Here is a 25,595-nt window from a genome sequence, read left to right as displayed (position 1 = left end):
GTTACACAAATAATACTAGTTAATCTCAATCCAAAAGTCTTAGTCAACTTACTAATGGAATTAGCAAAAGACTAGCGTCAAAGGAAATAATATTAACTAACAACTCTAGATCACCAACATAAGTTGGGTGTTCATGACTCAAGATTGCCTAATTTCTCTTTCCAAGCCAAGAATGCTCAAAAAAGCTACTCTAACATCCAACGAAGCATTTTGTCAAACACTTGGAAGGCATAAAAGGAAAGCATAATAAATGGCAAGAAATATAAATTCTACAACTACCCAATGCAAGAAAAGTAAGATCTACAATTCAATTCAACAATAAAAGCAACAAAAAAAAAACCAATTGCATTAAAGAAAACCAAATCCAATAAGGGTTCATCAATAAACTAAAAGAGGCATAAAAAGGGAAAATAACAAGAGAACTAAGAGGAACAAAGATATAAGAACAAGAAATCATAAAGGAAACAAGATGAAAACAAGAACTAAATCCTAGATCTAAGATGCAAAGTACCCTAAGAACCCTAATTCTAGAGAAAAGCGGTAGCTTTTTGATGGCACCCAATCGTACGAGTTGGGATTTCTCAAAAGAGGATTAATGTTGCAACTATAGACCCAAACCCAACAATCGGTCGCCGATCAATTTGGAAATTCACAAGCTGTGTCACAACTCAAAACCAATTCAAATCGAGAGTATTTGACTCTCGGGTCGTCTCCCAAGGAATCACCAAAGGACAATGAGTGTGCGAATTCCGGTTGTAGTGATCAAGGGGTTGTCAATGAAAAAATGAACATATAAAGCAATAAAAGAACATGCAAAATTGTAATGATTGAACTAATGAAGAAATTAAAGAACCGACTATGTAATATAAAGAAGTAAAGTATAAAAGAGATTAACATAGCAATGTATGAAAGATTGAAAGCATAAAAAGGGGTCTTTCCTTGGAGTTCGCTAAGGATCCTTTCCTTGTTGGAACCATAACTATGCCAATTATGTTGGATTAATCTCACTTGATCAACCCTCACATCGGAAGGTAAGTTAAATGAGCATAAGTGTTCTTAACCCACAAATCCTAAATTGCTTGCTAATTGCCTTAGCAACAACTTAGCATTAGTGGGAACAACAACAATTAACAATCCAAGGATTGACACTAAATGTTGGACATTCCAACTCTAGGAACCCAATTGTTCACTTTACCCAAGCCAAGAGACAAAAATTTAGCCTAAAACCATGTTTGACATTTTGTCAAACACTTAGTGGGCAAAAAGCTTAAACATGATAAAAATAAGAAAAGGCTTGGAAGTAGAAGCAACAATTGATTTCAATCAACAAGAATAGCATAGGAAAGCATAGAACAAACATCAAACATCAAACTCATCAACAAGAAAGTGAAATCACAAAAGAGAAGCAAAATTGAACTATAACTTGAATGAGAAGAAAGAGTAATAACAATGTAACTATAAAGAGTAATAACAAGAGAATACTTACAATGAGATTAGCAAAATCCAATAATCAAAAATGGAAATGGCACTTGGAATGTAAAACCTTAATGAAACCCTAATAGAGAAGATGAGAAAAACTTAGAGAAAACTAAAACTAAAAACCGTCTACTCTAATCCTAATACTATACTAATGCTATGATATGTTCTCTCCTTCATTCCCCTTCCAATATGAACTAAAAGACTTCAGAAATGGGCCTCCAAAACCCTCAAATCGCGAGTCACGTGCTTTTCTAATAAGGTCATACACGGACACCTATGCAGACGCACAGATGTGTGCATCCGCACACGTTGCGAAATTTCCAACTGATGAGCGGATAATTTATACACTTTTTGGCATTGTTTTTACATAGTTTCTAGTGTGTTTTAGTTACGTTTTAGTATATTTTTATTAGTTTTTATGCAAAAATCATATTTCTAGACTTTACGATGAGTTTGTGTGTTTTTCTGTAATTTTAGGTATTTTCTAGTTGAAATTGAGGGACCTGAGCAAAAATCTGATTCAAAGGCTGAAAAAGGACTGCAGATGCTGTTGGATCCTGACCTCCCTGCACTTAAACGCATTTTTCTAGAGCTACAAAAGTCCAATTGCATGCTCTTAATTAGGCTGGAAAGCAAACATCTTGGGCTTTCCAGCAATATATAATAGTCCATACTTTACCCGAGATTTGATGGCCCAAACTGGCATTAAACGCAAGCCAGAGACCCTTTTCTGGCGTAAAATGCCGAAACTGGCACCAGAACTGGAGTTAAACGCCCAAATTGGATGATGCGAACGCGTGATCCACGCGGACGCGTCGCAGCTGCGAACTTCAATCTGCGCGGCCGTGTGGGCGACGCCTCTGTGTCACTTGCCCGCGACCTGAACGTACCAGAATACGCAGCGGGCGATTTCTGGGCTATTTTGACCCAGTTTTTGACCCGAAAAACATAGATTAGAGGTTATAAAGTGGGAGAATGCATCCATTCATCATCATGATTTGATAATTCACTTTTTAGGATTTAGATGTAGTTTTTAGAGAGAGAGGCTCTCTCCTATCTCTTAGGATTTAGGATTAGGATTTTTTAGAAATTAGGAATATTTCATCTTCATCTCAGGTTCAATGTTCTTTTTATTTATTTTCTCTTTTATTTTTATTTACTCTCATGCTTTCATTTGTATTTGAATTGTGTTGCCCAATTGGCTTATGAACTTTCCATGTTAGGAATGATTTTCTTATTTAATATACATTACTGAGATGTTTTCAGATAAATGATTTTAATTTAGATTTTATACCTTTTGGCTCTGGTTGATTAATTGGTAACTCTTGAGTTATCAAACTCATTGTTGATTAAAAATTGGAATTCTTCAAGAATTGATTCGAGACCCAATAACTCTAACTTTTCCCAAGGAAAGACTAGGACTTGAGGATTCGAATTAATTCATCCACTTAACTTACCTTCATAGTTAGAGGTTAACAAAGTGGGAAAAAAATCCAATTCTCATCACAATTGATAAGGATAACTAGGATATGACTTCCGGTTCTTATATCTTGCCAAGAGATTTTATTATTGTTAATTTATTTTACTTGTCATTTAAATATACTTGTGCCTATTGCCCAAACTTCAAAACCCCAATTTACAAACTCATAACAAATATTAAGAACATACCTCCCTGCAATTCCTTGAGAAGTTGACCCGAGGTTTAAATACTCGGTTATCAATTTTAAAAAGAGGTTTGTTACTTGTGACAACCAAAATGTTTGTATGAAAGGACTTTTGTTGGTTTAGAAGCTATACTTGCAACGGGAATTTATTCTGAATTCTAGACCATGCAAAAGTTCTGTCATCAAAACACCACCATATGCCTATGAACCCTCTCCTCAACATGACTTTGGACCACCATACTCACAAGTCCCTTTCCACCATTCACCTCCATATGACCCTAACCCTCAACCACCATACCAACCACCTTATGAGCCATATGAACCATATATAGAACCACCCTAATTCCAACCCAATTACTCCCAAGAACCACCACTTCAATATTCACCATCTCCATATCCATCAATCCAAGAGCACTATGATCCTATTTATGAAAGTCGAGCGCATCAAGAGACAAAGGATCGTTTCAAGGAAACAGTGGATCGATTTCAGGCAATGATGGTGTTTTTGCGGAAAAACGAATTTCCAACACACAAATCCAACCGGCAAGTGTACCGGGTTGCATCAAGTAGTAATAACTCACAAGAGTGAGGTCGATCCCACAGGGATTGATGGATCAAGCAACTTTAGTGGGTGATTAGTTTAGTCAAGCTAACATTGAGTGAATTGTGTGAAGTGTAGCCAACAGAAAGTAAATGGCAGAAATCTTAAAAATGCAGAAAGTAAATTGGCAAGTAAATTAAAGAGCAAGAAATGTAAATTGCAAGAATCTTAAATGACAATAAATGTAAATTGCATTAAATGTAAAGGGGAGTGGGTGCTGGAAATTAAAGGAAGCAATAAATCAAGCAACTGAGAATTTAAATTGCAGGAAGAATAAAAGGATTTTGGGAGCTGGGATTCAAGAAATCAAATAAGAAATTGTAAATGGCAATCAAACAGAGAAGTAAAAGATGTAGTAACTTGCAACCAATCTCAAACAGAAAGCAGAATTGCTTGAAGAAGCAAACAGAAATTAAATTCAACTTAATTAGAAAATCAAAATGAAGATCTCGGGAAATCAAAGAGACTAGAAAACAAGTCTAGATCTCAATTTCTTCCTTGATCAAAGTAGAAAATAATCAGCAGAAGAGAAGTAAATCAAGCAGCAAGTGAAATGTAAATCCAATTCTCAATTATGCAGAAGAACAAAGCAGAGATGTTGCAGATGGAGAATGAAAATAGAATTCCTTCCAATCTCCACCCAAGATTCAAAACAGAAAAAAAACTCAAAGAGAGAGCTATCTACTACTACTATTCCCTAATGGAGCAAGCCTCTTTTTTCCGAGCTCTAATTGAAGCCTTTATATAGGCTTTACAAAATAAAAAATGAAAATAAAATTAAAACAAATTACAAAAATGAAAATCCTAATTTAATTGATCCATGTGCCTTTGAGTGATGATGTGGGCTTTGCTTGCTTTGGATTTGAGGAGAAATGGGTTTGGTTGGCTTTGATTCAATTTGGTGAGGAATTGAATTAAATTGAATTTTGGCCCATATGTTGCTCCCAGGAGGCTGCCCTGCCCTTTGTGGAGGGCAGGGCAGAAAATGGTGCATGCGTCCCTTGGTGTGTGCGTGCTGGTGCTGCAGGATGCTGCCCTGCCCTTGTGGAGGGCAGGGCAGAGTTTTTTGGTGCGCTAGATTCTGTTGCCCGTGCGTGCTGATGCTGCCGAGACCCCCTTGGTGCGCCAGATTCTGCCCGCTGGCCGTGCACCACAAAATGCTGCCCTGCCCTCGCGGAGGGCAGGGCAGTGTTTCCAAAAGTAAAGTTCCAAGTTCGAAACTTGGTGGATGCACACGCTACTTCTTTTCCTTGGTTTTCTTGGCACCAAAGTAAGGCCTAGTTTCTTGCTTTCTCATGGCCTTTAAAGATGCCTTTCGTTCCTGCCTCAATTGTACGCCAAATATGGATTGCTATATATCGTTGGAGAGCTCTGAATGTCAGCTTTCCAACGCAACTGAAAGCACATCAATCGGACATCTGTAGCTCAAGTTATAGCCCTTTGAAGTAGGCATGGTCATGCTGTGAGCGGCCAGATTTTAACTTAGCGAAAATTTGCTCCAACCTCACTTTGTTTCATCATGATTCTGCCCTGCCCTTGGCAAGGGCAGGGCAGTGTGCGTGCTGGTTGTTTTCTCCTTTGATTTGGTCATGGGCCACATTTTTAAAAGCGTGGCCTAAGGCTCCAAAGTGTGCTCCAACTTCAAAGTGTGTCCCAAAGCTCTTTTTTCTCCTTTTTTTTGTGCTTCTTTGCTTTTTTTCTTCTTATTTCTTACAAGATTATAAAATTAAAAGATCAAGGAAATCTTCCAATTAAGCACAAAAGAATGCAATATTTAAGCACTAATAACCAATTTCTTGTATGAAAAAGCATAGAAAAATAGGTATATGATGACTTGTCATCACAACACCAAACTTAAACCTTGCTTGTCCCCAAGCAAGAAAAGAATCATGCAATAGAAATTGACAATCCAAGGTAAGAAGAGTAGCAAGTTAATGTTCATGGCAAGCTAGTTTTCTATGCATGCTACAATTACAAAAGAGATGTAAATGATTGATGCTTCTATCTAGCTTATTTTATGAAATCTTTTTCTTATAATTCTTCCTTGAAACAAGCTTTTGATTTTTTTTTTATAGCTTCTCCTTTTGGGTGCTTTGCCCCATGAGTTAATAACAAAGCTACAACTTCTAAATGCTTTGTTTTCAAGTATTAGCACTTGATACATAAGCACCACAAGCATTTAATTAGAGAACTTCATTAAGCTCATTTGTTTCTTTTCTTAACTCTCTAATCATTGATGCTCAGAGCCTTGAGCTTTGAGGGAGTGCTTTTGCACTTGAGCCTAGCCTTGACTTCTAAGTGTTTTGCTTTCAAGCATTTGGCTTGATACATAAACACCACAAGCACTTAGCAAATAAATTGCCATTGGTACTCAGAGCCTTCAGCTTTCTCATTCTTTCCCTTTTTCTTTTTTTTTGCTTTTTTTTTTTTTTGCATTTACTTCCTTCAAAGTTTTTATGATTTCAAAAGATTTCACAAAATGTACTAGATGAAAAACTTCAATTAAATAAAATCCAATGCAATTGAGCAACAATCAATCATACTAGCTTTCCAATACTTGTATGCACATGCTAAATTCTTCTTTAATTCCTTGTTTGTTTATGATCATGATGTTTTATTGCTTTTGAACTCACAAAACTCAAGTTGGTAGTCATAATGGTACAACACCATGTTACAAATCAGGATTCAAGCTATGCTTTATTCATACACACATGTAAACATAGAAGATAAAGACAATCATGAAATTTAAGTGCTGGAAACAAATGAGAAGAAAAGGAACTCTACAACCTTGTAGTTCATCTTCACTATTGTTGTCATTTTCCTCCCATTATTCTCCTTCCCATACCAACTCAGAATGCTTGCTCATCCTCAAGCAACAATTAGAACAATGGCTATGGGGCTAAGATGGATCATGAATGTCTTGCACAATGATATGTTAGTAGCACATGTGTTTTAAGCAAGCAAAATTAAACATAACAATCAAGGCACAAGAGACAGAGACATTTTGATTGCAAACATAAGAAGGTGAGCACAATACATTGCATAAAAGATAAGTGGCACACCAAACTTAGTGTGACACTTTCACTTGGAATTGATGCAAGTATCTAGTAGATATGGGAACCAAATTTTTGTTGCATAGCAACACCAAGCTTAGAATGCAATCATATGTCAATTTATTTGAATACTAAGCAAATGAAACTGTTATTTATTAAGTACAATCACCAAGCCAAGAATCTGTCATGAATAAAGCTCTCTTGGTAATGTATTAACAAACACAGTAAATAAGCAAACTAAAATGAAAGCATTTAAAAACTGAAAAATGACTAAAGAAAGTAGAATGACAAAGTGTCAAATTAAAAAAAAAAATAACACTATAGAGGCATTATGATTATGCAGACAAGTAGTGTTGCTTGAATGAATTGCATAGAAAATAAGTGGCACACCAAACTTAGAATCTTGGTGTGTCACTTTCATTTTTGATTTGATGCAATCATCCAAAAAGATTGAAAACAATGTGTTGCATGGCAACACCAAACTTAGAATGTAACCATATGCCAATTTATTGAATTGAAACAAAGCAAAGAAAGAAAACAAAGCAGAGAAGAAATGTTACCTACGGTTGGGTTACCTTCCAACAAGTGCTCTTTTAGTGTCATTAGCTTGACATGTTGTTCTTCACTTTCTTCCTCTTCTTCCAGTTTGTTAAGAGGAATGACCTCAAAGGAGGGAAAGATTCAGCTAATGTCCCTTGTCTTGGCCTTTCCTCAGCAAGCTTCCTTTTGCAAATGGCTTGATTGATCTTGCTTGCTGGATTAGGGACAAAATTGGTATTCTTGCTAGTTGCCTTCACTTCTTTGGATTCAAGATTTGGTTGCTGTGTGATTATTGGAGTTTCGTATTCATCTAGAGTCTTTTGAATTGGTGGTTCCATGACCCCTTCCTTCATGTGATTTTCTGCTTCACTTGAGTTTGACTTCTCTTGAGTGTCTTCCTCCCTTTCTTCTTCATGATTTTCCATTAATGCCTCTGGGAGGGAATCTTTATGTTTCATTGTCACCTCAAGTGGCTCTTGTGAATGTAAAAGTTCAGGATCAAATGCCTCATCCACCTCATTTTTCATTAAAATTTTGCTTGACACAGAGGCTTCCTCATCTTGCCTTTCCACTTTCTTCGTTGCACTCAACAATTGAGCTATGTGCACTTCCATGTTTGTGAAGAAGTTCTCTTTTCTTTTCCAAAATTTCTTTTCCTCCTCCCAACATCTTTTGAGCATGGACTCAATCCTTGAGAGTCCTTGGCTTGTGGAAGTTTGTGTTGGTTGTGAGTCATGGGATGGATTTTGTGTTGAGGCATAGTTAATTTATGAAGAATTTTCAAATGTAGAACTGGAGGGTGAGGTTGGGCAATTTCTCATTAGACTTGACTGCTTAGAATTTGCAGTTTCTTGGTTATATTCCCAGCCACCATGAGAATAATGACTTGAATGATTTTGTGGTAGTGAGAAATATCCCCTTTGATTTTCTTGCTCATCTTGTGGTTCTGAAGCATTTCTCCATGGATTGGGGTGCTCAGAATGTGTATTCTCTTGGTGGTATTCCCAGCCATCATTAGAGGTTGGTGATGGTGGGCAATATCCCGTAAAATTTTGTTTGACCATAAGATGAGTTGAACTCCATTTGTATTTTGTAAACATCAATGAAATTTGAAATTCATGTCACAGAGATAGAATTTCTTAGTGAGGCAATAACTCAAACACCTTGCTATCAATTTAAAACAGAGAACAAAAACAAAAAAATGCTTGATCTAGACTTCTCACCCACTTAATCATTGTTGATCTAATCAATCCCCAGCAACGGCGCCAAAAACTTGATGGTGTTTTTGCGAAAAAACGAATTTCCAACACACAAATCCAACCGGCAAGTGTACCGGGTCGCATCAAGTAGTAATAACTCACAAGAGTGAGGTCGATCCCACAGGGATTGATGGATCAAGCAACTTTAGTGGGTGATTAGTTTAGTCAAGCTAACATTGAGTGAATTGTGTGAAGTGTAGCCAACAGAAAGAAAATGGCAGAAATCTTAAAAATGCAAAAAGTAAATTGGCAAGTAAATTAAAGAGCAAGAAATGTAAATTGCAAGAATCTTAAATGACAAGAAATGTAAATTGCATTAAATGTAAAGGGGAGTAGGTGCTGGAAATTAAAGGAAGCAATAAATCAAGCAACTGAGAATTTAAATTGCAGGAAGAATAAAAGGATTTTGGGAGCTGGGATTCAAGAAATCAAACAAGAAATTGTAAATGGCAATCAAACAGAGAAGTAAAAGATGTAGTAACTTGCAACCAATCTCAAACAGAAAGCAGAATTGCTTGAAGAAGCAAACAGAAATTAAATTCAACTCAATTGGAAAATCAAAATGAAGATCTCAGGAAATCAAAGAGACTAGAAAACAAGTCTAGATCTCAATTCCTTCCTTGATCAAAGTAGAAAATAATCAGCAGAAGAGAAGTAAATCACGCAGCAAGTGAAATGTAAATCCAATTCTCAATTATGCAGAAGAACAAAGCAGAGATGTTGCAGATGGAGAATGAAAACAGAATTCCTTCCAATCTCCACCCAAGATTCAAAACAGAAAAGAAAACTCAAAGAGAGAGCTATCTACTACTACTACTCCCTAATGGAGCAAGCCTCTTTTTTCTGAGCTCTAATTGAAGCCTTTATATAGGCTTTACAAAATAAAAAATGAAAATGAAATTAAAACAAATTACAAAAATGAAAATCCTAATTTAATTTATCCATGAGCCTTTGAGTGATGATGTGGGCTTTGCTTGCTTTGGATTTGAGGAGAAATGGGTTTGGTTGGCTTTGATTCAATTTGGTGAGGAATTGAATTAAATTGAATTTTGGCCCATATGTTGCTCCCAGGAGGCTGCCCTGCCCTTGTGGAGGGCAGGGCAAAAAATGGTGCATGCGTCCCTTGGTGCGTGCGTGTTGGTGCTGCAGGATGCTGCCCTGCCCTTGTGGAGGGCACGGCAGAGTTTTTTGGTGCGCCAGATTCTGCTGCCCGTGCGTGCTGATGCTGCCGAGACCCCCTTGGTGCGCCAGATTCTGCCCGCTGGCCGTGCACCACAAAATGCTGCCCTGCCCTCGCGGAGGGCAGGGCAGTGTTTCCAAAAGTAAAGTTCCAAGTTCGAAACTTGGTGGATGCACACGCTACTTCTTTTCCTTGGTTTTCTTGGCACCAAAGTAAGGCCTAGTTTCTTGCTTTCTCATGGCCCTTAAAGATGCCTTTCGTTCCTGCCTCAATTGTACGCCAAATATGGATTGCTATATATCGTTGGAAAGCTCTGAATGTCAGCTTTCCAACGCAACTTGAAGCACATCAATCGGACATCTGTAGCTCAAGTTATAGCCCTTTGAAGTAGGCATGGTCATGCTGTGAGTGGCCAGATTTTAACTTAGCGAAAATTTGCTCCAACCTCACTTTGTTTCATCATGATTCTGCCCTGCCCTTGGCAAGGGCAGGGCAGTGTGCGTGCTGGTTGTTTTCTCCTTTGATTTGGTCATGGGCCACGTTTTTAAAAGCGTGGCCTAAGGCTCCAAAGTGTGCTCCAACTTCAAAGTGTGTCCCAAAGCTCTTTTTCTCCTTTTTTTTGTGCTTCTTTGCTTCTTTTTCTTCTTATTTCCTACAAGATTTATAAAATTAAAAGATCAAGGAAATCTTCTAATTAAGCACAAAAGAATGCAATATTTAAGCACTAATCATCAATTTCTTGTATGAAAAAGCATAGAAAAATAGGTATATGATGACTTGTCATCAGGCAACCATTCGTCAATTGAATCAAGCGATAAATAAATTAGCTTCCCAACGTTTGGACACTCAAGGAACCCCCATGGCTTCATGTGGACAATCTAATGAAGAACGTCGCATGAAAGAGACATTAGAGACTCCAGTGGATAATAAGGAGCATGACTTTGTACTGGAACAAGTGGAGGAAGCTATAATAGTTGTAGAGGAAGAAGTGGTTGAAGATTTAGGAGATGCAGAACATCCACGGGAACCTCAAATCACAGAACCCTCTTCTAAGGAGTTTGAATTTGTTGTTGAGGAGGGTGTACAGCCTCCAAGGCATATCACAGTTGAATACTTGGAAGAGGTTGATCAAGAGATGGAGATTCAAGAAGAATAAGCACAACCTCCCATGCCCTTGGAAAGCAATGAAGAGGAGAGCACAAGGGAGTGGAGCTTGCAATTTCATTAAAAATACCTCCTCCTAAGTTGCCATCATCCTTCACAACATTCAAGTGGGTAAAATTCATATCCCTTGGCTTTTCAATTCCACTTGAATATGGGCTACTGGAGACGGATGGTCAACTTAGAGCTCTTTGTGACACTAAGAGTAAGCGGAAGATGGTCAGTGGTAAGAATTGTCCTGCAAGGTTCATCATGGTTGGAAGCTCAAAGTTTAAATGCAAAGGTTGGTGTAAAGCTCAACTGAATGGGTCTAGGAAGTTGTTTGGCCGCTTACGTGAGAATTCAGACTGCTTGCCACCCGGATGGAAAATATTGCTCAACCAAAAGACGGGTGCAAAGGCAAGGTCTGGGACTCCGGAATCCATTCTATCAATCACCACTCTTGGGGCCTTGTCACTTGCTTTAACTTACTTGAAGGCTTTCTGCGCCTAGTTTGGGATCCCGGAGGCTGTGGGAATTCCAAACATTGGTGGAGATTTTTGGATTAGTACAAGCATAAGCCACCATGACAGGAAGCTCATCAATTGTCCAACTAAAGGACTTTAACTAAAAGTGCTAGGTGGGAGACAACCCACCATGGTATGATCGTTCTCTTTTTAGTTTTAATTTTAGTCTGTTTTTGAATTTTTATTGAACCTGCAATTTTTGCATGACATTCATTGCATTTTGCATTTTGCATACTTTTAATTAAAAAAAGCCAAGCGATGCGACCGCATCAGCGACGCGTCTGCGTCGCAATGAGAGGGGAGAAAATAAAAACGAATAGAGAGTCACGTTGGAGCGTGGCTGGAGGCATGCCAGTGGCACAAATCGATCCACGCGACCGTGTCGCCGATGCGTCCGCGTCCCATGGGAATAATGGCCTCCCACGCGATCGCGTGACCCACGCGGCCGCGTGCCCTGATTTTTGACGTAAAAAGGGTGCACAACGAATTATTGTGCGAGAGTGGTGATGGATTGGTGCTGAACGCACAATTCTACCCACGCGGATGCATGGCTCACGCGTCTGCGTCATTCCCTTCTAAAGCCCACTCACGCGATCGGATGCCCCACGCGATCGCGTCACCCCAAATTTGGCAAATATATAAATTCGAACAGAGAGTTGTGCAGGCGCGAGGCTGCACTCGCGCCAGAAGCATAACATGAGTCACGCGACCGTGTGACCGACGTGACCACGTCAACTGAATTAAAACACAATCACGCGAACGCGTGCCCCACGCGGCCGCGTCGCTTGCGCCGCACAGCTTATCCTAATTTGCCAAATATCTTATCTTTTCTTCCCCAATCCTAATTTTTTCCTCCCTCTCTTCTTACTTACTTCTTCTTCCCTTCTTTCCCTTCTCATTCTTCTTATGTTTCATTTTCTTTTACTTAATTGCATATTTTCATTCATTGCATTATTTTTATTGGTGTTGGAATTTTATTTGGGTCATTGTTTTTTTCTATATTTTTGTGGATTATTTGACAATTATATATTACTTTTTAAAGGGTTGCTTGCATGTTCAATTTAATACTTTCAAATAGCTTATTTACCATGCATGCTATGTGTTTGTGAAAATGCCCATATGGCATTGTGCACTATTTTTAAGATTTCTTTTAATCTACTACTATAAATGCTTGCTTTTCACAAAACTCTTTTTATATTTTATTAATTAAATATAATTGTTATTACAAACATGTTATTAGTTTGAAAGACTTGGTAATCTAACTTGGACATTGAATGCTTGATCTATGCTACTCATGCCTTTGCCAGCATGCCTATAAACACCTTGCATTCACTTGTTATCATATGCACTAGCTATTTTCCATTGATGACTTTTCACATGTACTCATGAGCGTGTGTTAACGTCATTCTTCTTTATTGTGCATTGATTACCACCTTTCCCGCTCTCTTCCTTGAAGTTACTTTCTTTTTCCCTTTTTAGGATGGCCACCAAGAAGGGTAAAGAGAAAGCTACTCCCAAATCACCGGCAAGGAAAGGAACAAAAAGAGCCCCAGTTGAAGCAACCCGTCCACTTGTATATCTTAGCATGCACCGAGGACGGTGCAATCTTTAAGTGTGGGGAGGTCGATACCGATCTCCATGGGTTAGCTATTTCTTCTTTTCAACACCATTGTTTTATTTTCTTTGTTTGTTCATTATTGCATTTGCATGTTTAATTGCATGTTTGTTTGATTTTATGCATTTAGCTACTGCTTGGTTAAAATAATAAGTTTCTTTTTAAGATCCTATTTTTGAAAAATTTCACTAATTTAAATTGAAATTTTTTGTGTTAAATTTGTTTGAAGTTGTATTTGGAACATGGTTTTTAAGCCAAAGAACACACAAGCTGTGAGATTTTGAGCTTATTTACATGGTTACATTATTTAAGTATAAATTTTTATTTTTGTGTGTTTTCTTCTCTATAATTGTAATCTTTGCTTTGTTCCATTCTATATGTCCAATATTTAATATATTTACATGCTTGCATATGATTGAGGCCATTGTTTGATTCTAGCTCACTTATCCCAAAATTAGCCTACCTTTTACATCACCCTTGTTAGCCCCCTTGAGCCTTTAATTCCGTCTTATTCTATAAACCACAACACTAGCCTTAAGCAGAAAAACAAATTTAAAATCCCAAGTTGAATCCTTGGTTAGCTTAAGATAAAAATTGTGTAATTGTTTAAGTGTGGGAAACCTATTGGGAACATGGATGATGAAAAACAGGGTAGAAAGTTGAAAAGAATGAAATAATTCAAAATAAAATTTTTGGAAAGCATGCTCATGTGAAATCAAAATAATTGAATTACCATGTGCATTAATATATATATATATATAATTAGTATTTGAATAAAGGGGATATAAAAGAATTCCCCAAATGCAAAATAAAGCAATGCACATGGGACAAAATTAAAACTAATGCATGAGCATGTTACATCAAAAGTGGGAAAAATATGGGAGAACAGGTAAAGAAGCTTTACTTTACAAAGTATGTATGTTAGGTGAGATCTTAGACTAATCAAGGATTCACTTAATTAGCTTACTTAGCCTTGTATATATATCCCTACCTTTACCTCAGCCCCATTACAACCCTGAAAAGACCTCATGATGTTTGCATTAGTATACTAAATATTTGTTGATTAGTTAGATGAAGAACAAAGTTTTAGAAAGCATAATTAGAGAAGAATAGAGAGATTGACCCTAGACACTTGAGAGATTTGAGCGCATATACACTACCAGTGAGGGTTCAATGCTTGATTCTATGTTCCCTGCTTTCATGAGCTATCTTCTTACAAGTTTACTTGTTTTCACTGTATGATTTGAATTAGTGAAATCTGATTTATGTTTGTCTTGGAGAACTTATTTATTTTTAACCAAGTAGGTAGAAACATTTTGCATTTAGTTGCATTCATAGGTTGCATCTCATACATTCTATCATTCCTCTTCATCTCTTTATAGTTTCTCTTGAGCTTAGCATGAGGACATGCTATTGTTTAAGTGTGGGGAGGTTGATAAACCACTATTTTATGGTTTATCTTATGCTCAATTAAGTGGTTTTTATCAACTCTTTACTTACTTATTCATACAATTCGCATGTTTTACATTTTCCTTCCTGATTTTGTGCTATGATTGAAAACATGCTTCTTTGATCTTATATTTGCTTATTATTAATCCTCTCCTATTACCATTAGATGCCTTGATATGTGTGTTAAGTGTTTTCAGATATTATAGGACAGGAATGGCTTGGAGGATGGAAAGGAAGTATGCAAAACTGGAAGGAATACAAGAAGTTTGAGAAACTGCTAATCTGTCCAGCCTGACCTCTTCGCACTCAAATGGCTATAACTTTAGCTATAGAGGTCCAAACGATGCAGTTCTAGTTGAGTTGGAAAGTGAACGTCCGGGGCTTCGATTTGATATATAATATGCCATAGTTGCCCTGACGCTAGGCGATGCGAATGCGTGATCCACGTGGACGCGTCGCAGTTGCAAACTTCAATCCGCGCCTCCGCGTCACTTGCCCGCGACCTAAACGTACCAGAATACGCAGGGGGCGATTTCTGGGCTATTTTTGACCCAGTTTTTGGCCCGAAAAACACAGATTAGAGGCTATAAAGTGGGAGAATGCATCCATTCATCATCATGCTTTGATAATTCACTTTTTAGGATTTAAATGTAGTTTTTAGAGAGAGAGGCTCTCTCCTCTCTCTTAGGATTTAGGATTAGGATTTTTTAGAAATTCGGAATATTTCATCTTCATCTCAGGTTCAATGTTCTTTTTATTTATTTTCTCTTTTATTTTTATTTACTCTCATGCTTTCATTTGTATCTGAATTGTGTTGCCCAATTGGCTTATGAACTTTCCATGTTAGGATTGATTTTCTTATTTAATATGCATTACTGAGATGTTTTCAGATAAATGATTTTCATTTAGATTTTCTACCTTTTGGCTCTAGTTGATTAATTGGTAACTCTTGAGTTATCAAACTCATTATTGATTGAAAATTGGAATTCTTCAAGAATTGATTCGAGATCCAATAACTCTAACTTTTCCCAAAGAAAGACTGGGACTTGAGGATTCAAATTAATTCATCCACTTAACTTACCTTCATAGTTAGAGGTTAACAAAGTGGGAGAAAAATCCAATTCTCATCACAATTGATAAGGATAACTAGGATATGACTTCCAGTTTTTATACCTTGCCAAGATATTTTATTATTGTTAATTTACTTTACTTGTCATTTAAATATACTTGTGCCCATTGCCCAAACTTCAAAACCCCAATTTACAAACTCATAACCAATAATAAGAACATACCTCCGTGCAATTCCTTGAGAAGATGACCCGAGGTTTAAATACTCTGTTATCAATTTTAAAAAGGCATTTGTTACTCGTGACAACCAAAACGTTTGTATGAAAGGACTTTTGTTGGTTTAGAAGCTATACTTACAACGGGAATTTATTCTGAATTCTAGACCACACAAAAGTTCTCTCAACAACACCCCTGATAGCTTATTCATCCAAGTATATCCCTTGCACAGGGGCACCACAGGCATATGCCTCAAGACTCAAACCCTTGGTGCCTAGCCTTATTTTTTATTATCTTTCTTTCCTTTTCAAACTCTTATTGTTCTTTCTCTTTTTCTTATTAGGATCTTGTTATTTGGCTAATCTCAATAGGATGTGCTTCAAGCATGTGATTTAGAGCATATAGTTGCCTATATACCTTGTTGGTGAACCAACTTAGCTAATCAATTACCATACCACAAACATTGAGAACTTACTTCACAAGATAAACCCCACTCTTGTTTTTTTTCATAACATTTTCTTTTATTTGTCTTAAGGACAAGCATACATGTAAGCAAGATGAAAATGAAAGTCAGGGACTTAGACCAACATACTTAGACCTAAGCAATGGTAGCTTGGTGCACGAAATTGTGATACACAATGGCGCCAACAACTTGTACGCACAATTGTAATCTCACTCTTTTTCACAACTTCGCATAACTAACCAACAAGTGCACTGGGTCGTCCAAGTAATAAACCTTAAGTGAGTAAGGGTCAATCCCACGGAGATTGTCGGCTTAAAGCAAGCTATGGTCACCTTGTAAATCTCAGTCAGGCGGATTCAAATGGGTTATGGAGTATTCATAATTAAAAGATAAATAAAACATAAAGTAAAGATAGAGATACTTATGTAATTCATTGGTGGGAATTTCAGATAAGTGTATGAAGATGCTTTATCCCTCTTGAATCTCTGCTTTCCTACTGCCTTCATCCAATCCTTCATACTCCTTTTCATGGCAAGCTGTATGTTGGGTTTCACCGGCGTCAATGGATACCTCCCATCCTCTCAGTGAAAATGGTCCAAATGCACTGTCAATCGATACCTCCCGTCCTCTCACGAGTTTGAAGCTCGTCACAGTCATCCCTTCCCAGATCATACTCGGAATACCACAGACAAGGTTTAGACTTTTCGGATCTCAGGAATGGCCGCCAATAATTCTAGCTTATACCAAGAAGACTCTGATCTTTCGAAATGGAGGCTAAGAGATACACACTCAATATTAAGTAGAACGGAAGTGGTTGTCAGTCAGCGTTCATAGGTGAGAATGATGATGAGTGTCACGGATCATCACATTCATCAGGTTGAAGTGCGAGTGAATATCTTAGAACAAGAATAAGCTTGAATTGAATAGAAAATAGTAGTAATTGCATTAATACTCGAGGAATAGCAGAGCTCCACACCTTAATCTATGGTGTGTAGAAACTCCACCGTTAAAAATACATAAGTGGTCTGGAGGTCCAGGCATTGCCGAATGGCCAGCCTCCCCAAATATGAAAATATGATATCCTGAATGTCTCTATGATTTGAAGATCAAGAATGATCCAAAGATGAAAATACAATAGTAAAAGGTCCTATTTATAATGAAACTAGCTACTAGGGTTTGCAAAAATAGGTAAATGATGCGGAAATCCACTTCCGGGCGCACATGGTGTGTGCTTGGGCTGAGCATTGAGCTTCACACGTGTAGAGGCTTCTCTTGGAGTTAAACGCTAGCTTTTGTGCCAGTTTGGGCGTTTAACTCCAACTTTTATGCTAGTTCTGGCGTTTTGACGCCAGAAAAGGGCAGAGAGCTGGCTTTTTGACGCCATTTTACGTTGTCAAAACTTGCGCAAAGTATGAACTATTATATATTGCTGGAAATCCCTGGATATCTACTTTCCAACGAAATTCAGAGCACGCCATTTGGAATTCTATAGCTCTAAAAAATCTACTTCGAGTGCAAGGAGGTCAAAATCCAACAACATCTGCAATCCTTTGTCAGTCTCTGAATCAGATTTTTGCTCAGGTCCCTCAATTTCAGCCAACAAATACCTGAAATCACAGAAAAACACACAAACTCATAGTAAAGTCCATAAATGTGAATTTTTCTTAAAAACTAATAAAAATATACTAAAAACTAACTAAATCATACTAAAAACTATATAAAAATAATGCCAAAAAGCGTATAAATTATCCGCCCATAACAGCTTAAAGATAGAATTGAAAATTCCTAAGTTACTATGGAAGCATGTTCTATTTCATACATTATTTTCCTTATTTAAACAAAAAAAAAAGATAGAACAAAGAGGGAACTCCATTACCTTTTACTTCTGGGGATGTTCATCCTCTCTCATGTTTGTCCTCTTTGTGTCCACTTCCACTTCCCTGCATCTGTGTCATTCTGGCTCTTTTCCAATCTTCCAGTGTCTTTCTTACTGATTCATCACTCTTTTCGGCTCTTTCTCGTTCCTCTCGTGCTAATTCATCCTTTACGTCTTCATATCTTGTGATCCCAGGGTGCAATACAGGCAGTTGTCCGACTAAGTATCTGAGCCTGACTTGAGTGTTTACATGATATCCAGTCTCACTCATATAGACTCTTTTCGAGAACGCTCTGTATTCATCGAAAAGATCTGCCTGTTCTCTTTGTTTCCAATGCATCTCATAAATGTGTGCACCTTGATGTGCTTGGATTTTGATTAGCTTTTGGATGGCTTCTTGTTGATGATCTTGCTTTTGGTTCAACCTATGGAAGGATTCAACCCACTGTCTCCCTTGTTCTAGTTGCTGCTCCATCAATTGCTTTTACCACTCCCCTTATTGATTCATCCATCTAGAGAATGATTCTTCTTGGCGATCCATCATTTGCAGTTGAAGCTCATTCTGTGCCCCTTGATTCTCCATGTATTGCCTAGACAGGCCATCAATAGCTTCTTGTAATTGGTTCATATCTAAAGTGGCTGGGGCTTGCCTCTTTCTTAGTCTTCGTTGAGGTAGGAGAGGTGCAACGGCATGCATCCGTCGAAGAGTAATTAGGATGCCGACTTTTATCCACTCGAGGTTTCCATCTTCAAATGCCACCCCAGCCTTTACGCACAGACAGAAAATAGTGCTCGGGTAGCCTAACCTTCCTCCAGAATCACTTTTCTCAACGAACTTCCGAATGCCCTAAGCTATGAGTTCATGAACCTTGATCTCTCCCCTTTTGAGTATACATTGTACCATTGTTGCTCTCTTACGGTTTACCTCTGAGTTGTTTCCGGTGGGAAGGATGGATCTCCTTACAATTTCAAACCACCCCTTTTGCTTCAGGGGTGAGATCCCCTCTCTTAATGAATTTGGGGTTCTTATGGGAATCTCTTACCCAATCCGCACCTAGTATGCAGATATCTTCCACCATCTGGTTATAATTGGGACTGCTATCTATTTTGGATTGATAGCTCCCTTCTACGAATGGTATGGTTCGTAGCTTTAACACCCTCATGATGTTCATGGGACTAAAATCCACCGTCATCCCTCTTACGAAACTTATATAGGATTCATCTGCCCTATCATACCTGGCCGCATTTGCACAAAACTCTCTTACAAGAGTTGCATTTACTCTTGTGACCGGATCAGTGAGGAGCTCCTATCTTCTCTTTTCCACCTTCTCTGTGATTTCGGGGCACTCAGTTTTCGTGACTTGAAAGCCTAGCTCATATATGATCTCTTTATCAGCCATCCACCCAAATTGTAATGTATGGTGAAAGGTTCTAAATTTCTTCTCATCAAAAGGGGGTTGCTCCATAGGCTCCTTACCTTTTCTTCTTTTAGAGCTCAACAATGCCATGAGTAACCTTTGATTTTGAATTTGTAGAAGTATAGATGATTGTAGCTTAAAAGATGTAGCTATGAGAGTGTGTGAGAAAGCTTTTGATGGGAGAAGAAGTGTTGAGTGTGTATTCCGAAAGTGAGGAATTGGATTGGACGGGTGTAAAGTGAAGTGGTATATATATATATAGGAGAATGGTGGGTGATTGAAGGGTGTGGATTGATGGTACGGCTTAATAGTGGACGGTTGGGATTTGGCATTGGATGGGCACAAGGATCACTACTTTTATGAGGTTCTTGGTTCAGTCTCCAAGGATATCCTTCTTCCAATGTTGCATGGCAACACTTCCCAAGGTACTCCCCTTTAAGACATGTGTGTAGTTCCCTTGGTGAAGTGGCCGACCCAATCCCCTTTGGTTGTCCCATCAGTTCCTGTTCCGAGGGTTACCTGAAACTGTAGGTCGATATCGGTTGAGATCTTGTGTACTGGTCGGAGCTTTGTGTCTGACCTATTGGACTTGGAGATGGTGCTGATTCTTCATCACCGGAGGGTGGTGGTACCTGCAAGGGACTCCGATGCTTAGTTAGCAAGGGTATTAAATAGGTTTTTAGTAGAATCAGAGTATGAGTTATACCTGGGTGCTTCCGTGTATTTATAATGGCGTAGAATGACCTTCTTAGATAAGATAAGTTAGTTATCTTATATTATCTTTATCTTATCTTCAAGTGAGGTCATCTTATCTTTCAAGGGAAGCGCCCTTCTCTCTGTAGGCTTGGACTGCCTTGGGCTTTGGTATGCAGTCCTCCATTAGGGCCCTTCTTTGGGCTTTCCTGGTGACTTGGCCGAGCTCTTTGAGAAGAGGTCGGATTGTCCTGACCTGAAGAGGTCAGTCGCTTTGTCTGTAGAACATCCCGGATCGGACAGCTTGACACAGGGTATGAATAGTGCCCTTGCTCGAGCTTGGTCTTTATTTAGAGGTTGAGTCTTAGTTTTAGAACTTCAACCTTCTCGGGTGAAGCCGAACTCGAGCACTTTGTCGATTTTGTTTTTGTAGAGTTCTTTTTTGAATGTGGAACGTTTCTTCTTTCGTTTCCTCTGAAAGCGCGCACTTTTGTATTAGTGTCCTAGCTTTGGGAATACGCGAGGGTTTTAATGCCCTCATTAATTGGTTTTTGATGCTCCGTTTCTCTTGGCTTTTATTTCAAATGTGATGCTTTGAGAGACGGTTTTTTTCTTTTTTTCCGTAACTTCCCCTCTTTTTCCTTGTTCTTCATTGTGACGCTTTGTCTTGATTTTTCGTTGGTGTTTTGCTTCGAGGGACGACCTTCATCGCTCCGTTTTTTAGTGTCTGTCATCTCTTTCCTACTACAGGTGAGCCTTCTTTCTCTTCTCCTCTTTTCTTGTTTTATATCCGATTTTGAGAAAGTCTCGATCTTTTACTTTAGAAAGTTTGAATCTTTCTTTTGCTTGCTTGTGGCTGATCGTTTCTGCAATGTGCGCCATTTTAGGGCTTCCTCAATTTGTATGACCTTTCGTCATTTTTTGATAGTTGCTGCTTTTAGGGCTTTGAGTTTTTGTTACTGCTTCTGATTGTGCCTTCTAGTTTGAAACGAACTTGCTTGATTCTGGGAAAGATTGCATTTTTGATCATTTTCTACTTGGCATGTTTGTTGTTGATAATTCCACTTGCTGATAAACTGTTGGGTGATGATCTCTTTTGATGACGTTTTTATGATTGTCTTTATTTTGAAGTGTTGTCGTTTGAAGGAGGGTTTTTTCCGCTTGAGAGATGCCAGGATGTAGACTTGAAAATTTTCCTGAGTTCTTATTCCTTTGCTACCTCCAAAGGATACCCCTGGATCTTTTGGCATAAGTTTCGGGGTTTCCTTTTGTTTGCTATACCTGACTTTTCATTGTTTGCATGTTTTTATGCTGAGTTGTATCCATTTATGCCCGAGATGCTCTTTGTTGACTTGCCCGAGGTGTTTGATTAGTACTTCGAGTAATTTTAGTAATCCATCTTTTCTTTGATTGTAGGACTAGTTGGCCATGTCTTCTCGCAAAAATATTGTAGAGACGTCTTCTAAAGTTCCTGAGGGGATGTCTGACTGGTTGGACTCCCTTGTCTTAATGTGTGTTTCTGTGGTGAATGCTGAGTTTTGTTTAGAGCTGAGAAATCATCATAGGATTTGTCGTAGCGGTGCTCAGGAGAGGGATTATGAACTTGTAGCACCTGACTCTGACGAGAGGGTTTGCTTTCCAACTTTGGTCGAGGGGGAGCGTCTTTTCTTCTACACCTATGAATATTTCTTCAGCCAATTGAAATTACTTTTCCCTTTTCTACTTTTGAGACCGATTTGTTGTGGTCATGTAACGTTGCCCCATCCCAGCTCCATCCGAATTCTTGGGGCTTTATCAAGATTTTTCAGTTGCTTTGTCATGAATTAGGCATCTGATGCTACGATTTTAGGAAATTGCACGATCGGCAAAAATTCCTTCCGGCAAGTGCACCGGTTATCGTCAAGTAAAAACTCACAATAGAGTGAGGTCGAATCCCACAAGGATTGGTTGAGTGAGCAATTCGGATTAGAAGTGTGTTCTAGTTGAGCGGAATCAAGATTTAGATGAGAATTGCGGAATGTAAAATTGGCGGGAAACGTAAATGGCAAGAAATTGAAATTGCGGAATCTTAAATTGCATGAATTAAAGAGCGAGAAGCTAAATTGCTGAAATTAAAAAGGGATCGGGGTGATTGCATGAATTTAATTGCAGAATGTAAAGAGAAAGTGGTAGATCAGAAATGGGGAATTCATTGGGTTTCAGGAGATATTGAGATCTCCGAATCAAAACATTTTTATCCCTTCCTCAACCAATGCGTTCATTGAGTTTTTCTTGGAAATCTTATATGATTGGATCCCAATCCCTTGGCTCACCAATTCTCTCTAAAAACAAACAAATTCCCAATCCCTTGGTTTAAATGTTCATAAGAAGAGATGACGCTCGATCACTGATTATACCACACAGTTTCATGAACTACAATTTGGTAGGATTACATGTCACAATATCCATCCAAACCCCAATCCAATTCACTGTGAGAAAGCTTCTCTAGCATGAATCCTCCATTCCTTTCCCAAGGTTCTGAAGGATTCCAATTATGGATAGTTTCTTTCCCAAGACAACTAACCAATGAAATTAGATCGAGAAGCTTTCTAACAAAAATTCAAGAGAAAAGATTGAAGAAGAAGATAAAAACTATTATTGATTCATTGAATTACAATAGAGCTCCCTAACCCAATGAAAGGGGGTTTAGTGAGTCATAGCTCTGAATTCAATTACAAAGAGTATGAAAACTAGAAAAATGATCAAAAAGTCCTCTAACTAACTTAAATTCTATCCTATTTATACACTTTCTAAATTGAGCTTCTGTTGTGTTTCTTGGGCTTTGAGGCCTTTCCCTGATTTCCTTTTGCTTTGGGTTTATGATCCATAATCCTGATGAGGCTGTTGATCCAATTCTGTAACATTCATTAAGCCAACTTAGTGATAATCAAGTAATGACACATGACTCAACAAATTGAAATTCCAGACTCATCAATTCTTCAGGCCCAATCCCATAAACCATGATATTCAATTGGGTTTCATACCAGAGTACGTTTAAGTTAATGTTTGTGCTCAAATGCTGACTTAAAACTGCAATATCTTTGGCCCAAAAACCTTTTCAAATAGTGGCATTTAAGTTGCAGTTTAAGAGACACTTCCAGTGATGCCTTTTGTGGAAGCACGTTTAAGTTCCAGTTTAAGCTTAAACTGGAACTTAAACGTTGGACACTCCTGGAGGTGGTATAACTCAAGCACGTTTAAGCTTCAGTTTAAGGTTAAACTGAAGCTTAAACGTGGAAATGGAAGAAAGCAACCCTGGAGGGTAAAGTAGTCGAACACGTTTAAGCTTCAGTTTAAGGTTAAACTGAAGCTTAAACGTGGAAATGGAAGAAAGCAACCCTGGAGTGTGGAATGGTCGAACACGTTTAAGCTCCAGTTTAAGCTTAAACTGGAGCTTAAACGTGGAAATGAAGAAAGCAAACCTGGAGTGTGAATTTGGTCGAACACGTTTAAGCTTCAGTTTAAGGTTAAACTGAAGCTTAAACGTGGAAATGAAGAAAGCAACCCTGGAGGAGAATTTTGGTCGAACACGTTTAAGCTCCAGTTTAAGGTTAAACTGGAGCTTAAACGTGGAAATGGCTCCCTGGTGCATTTCTCATTTCTTAAACTGGAGGTTAAACGCCACTTTCAGCTTTTCCTCAGCTTTCATGATTTTGGCGTTTAAGCTCCAGTTTAAGCTTAAACTGGAGCTTAAACGCTACTGATAGTTCCCAGCATTATATGGCTTGGCAGTTTAAGTTCCAGTTTAAGCTTAAACTGGAACTTAAACTCCACATGTGATATTCAAGCTTCCTTTATTTATTTTGTTGCTTCCTTGCCTAACCTCTTCTTCCCTAAAATCATCCAAACAACTGCATCAAAGTCTTGCAAAATTTCATGAGAAATCTTCCATTCATAGCATTCAAGTAATATAACTAAAAACTCATGGAATTTGCATTAAAATCATACTGTTTGGATGGTTCATTGCTTTGTTATTCATTTAACCATTCTTGGTTACTTTAAGCTCAAGAAAATGCATAAAACAACTAAAACTAACAGAAAAATGCTAGTGAAACTAGCCTAAGATGCCTTGGCATCACACAACACCAAACTTAATACTTGCTTGTCCCTAAGCAAGTTCTGAGTTATTTGAGAAGAAAGTATGAAACAGAAAGCAATTACATTGGCTATATTAGCAAGCATTTGAAGTTCATCAGAAGGGTTTTATGCAGAAAGTTGCAGCATCACTTTTTCATTCTTATCAGGCAAGATTATCACTTTTTCACTGCATCCATTAAACACTGCTATGGCCTCTTGTTATTCTTATGTCCTTGGCACTTTTCTCTTCTTTGTTTTTCTTTTTCTTAGAGCTCATTTGCTCCTTGTTTGCTCAGTGTCATGTGTTGCACAAGCCTTTGGCATTTTCTTTTTCTTATCAGTGCACTACACATATCCACTACAGGCATTTTAGTTCACATTTCTTCTTGAGACATTGGTGCCCAGCACCTCTTTGTGTGACTAAATGTTTTGTATTTAGGTTGCTCTTGATAATGGACTTTTGGTTGATAATCCCGGGTTAGTTAACCCAAGTTACCAAGTGTTGAAACACTCCTCAGAACCTATTCATCCAAGCATATCCTTAATACATAAACACCACAGGCATTTGTCTCAGAAGTTCAAACCATTGGTGCCTAGCTTATTTTCTCAAATTTTTTTTTTTTTTTGCTTTTTGGTTGCCTTTTTCAGTGGCTTTTTCTTCTTCTTTTTCTTTCTTTTTTTATGGCCAAAGACATTTATTCATCAAGATCCATAGACAGTATTCAACTTCTACACAAAAATGATAATTCTACACTCAATTTCTAGTGAGCTGACTAAACAATCAAGCATGCATACCACCACTTAATTCTACTTGATTTGTCACTAAATGAGCCAAGTTACTTTTGTTCAAACTTTTCTTTTATTTTTGGAAGCAGAACATGCATGGCAAGCATTTGTTTAAGAAGGTGAAGTTATATCCAAACATCTAGGCATTCACTTTATTCAAAGCAGTAAACCAACACTCATACTAAAAACTTCACATTCCAGAAAGATTCAACAATTACAGTTTAAACCAGAACAAGCATGCTTTTGTTTGCCTTTTAAAGAATGGTCAAGGAACAACACCACCTTGTGAAATTTCTTGTTTTCTCTTTGTTGCCAGGAAACAATTTGATTTCTCCTTCTTCTCCTAGTTGTTGATTCATGTTCTTTCTAAGATCCTTGTTTCCTTTCCTGCAAAGAGTGATGAAGTTGCTTGCTTCTCAAGCACTTGAGTGGTTAGCTCAACTATGTATGGG

This window comes from Arachis hypogaea, chromosome 6 (genome assembly GCF_003086295.3).
Source record: "Arachis hypogaea cultivar Tifrunner chromosome 6, arahy.Tifrunner.gnm2.J5K5, whole genome shotgun sequence".
NCBI lineage: Eukaryota > Viridiplantae > Streptophyta > Magnoliopsida > Fabales > Fabaceae > Arachis > Arachis hypogaea.
Note: the sequence above shows the minus strand (reverse complement) of the source record.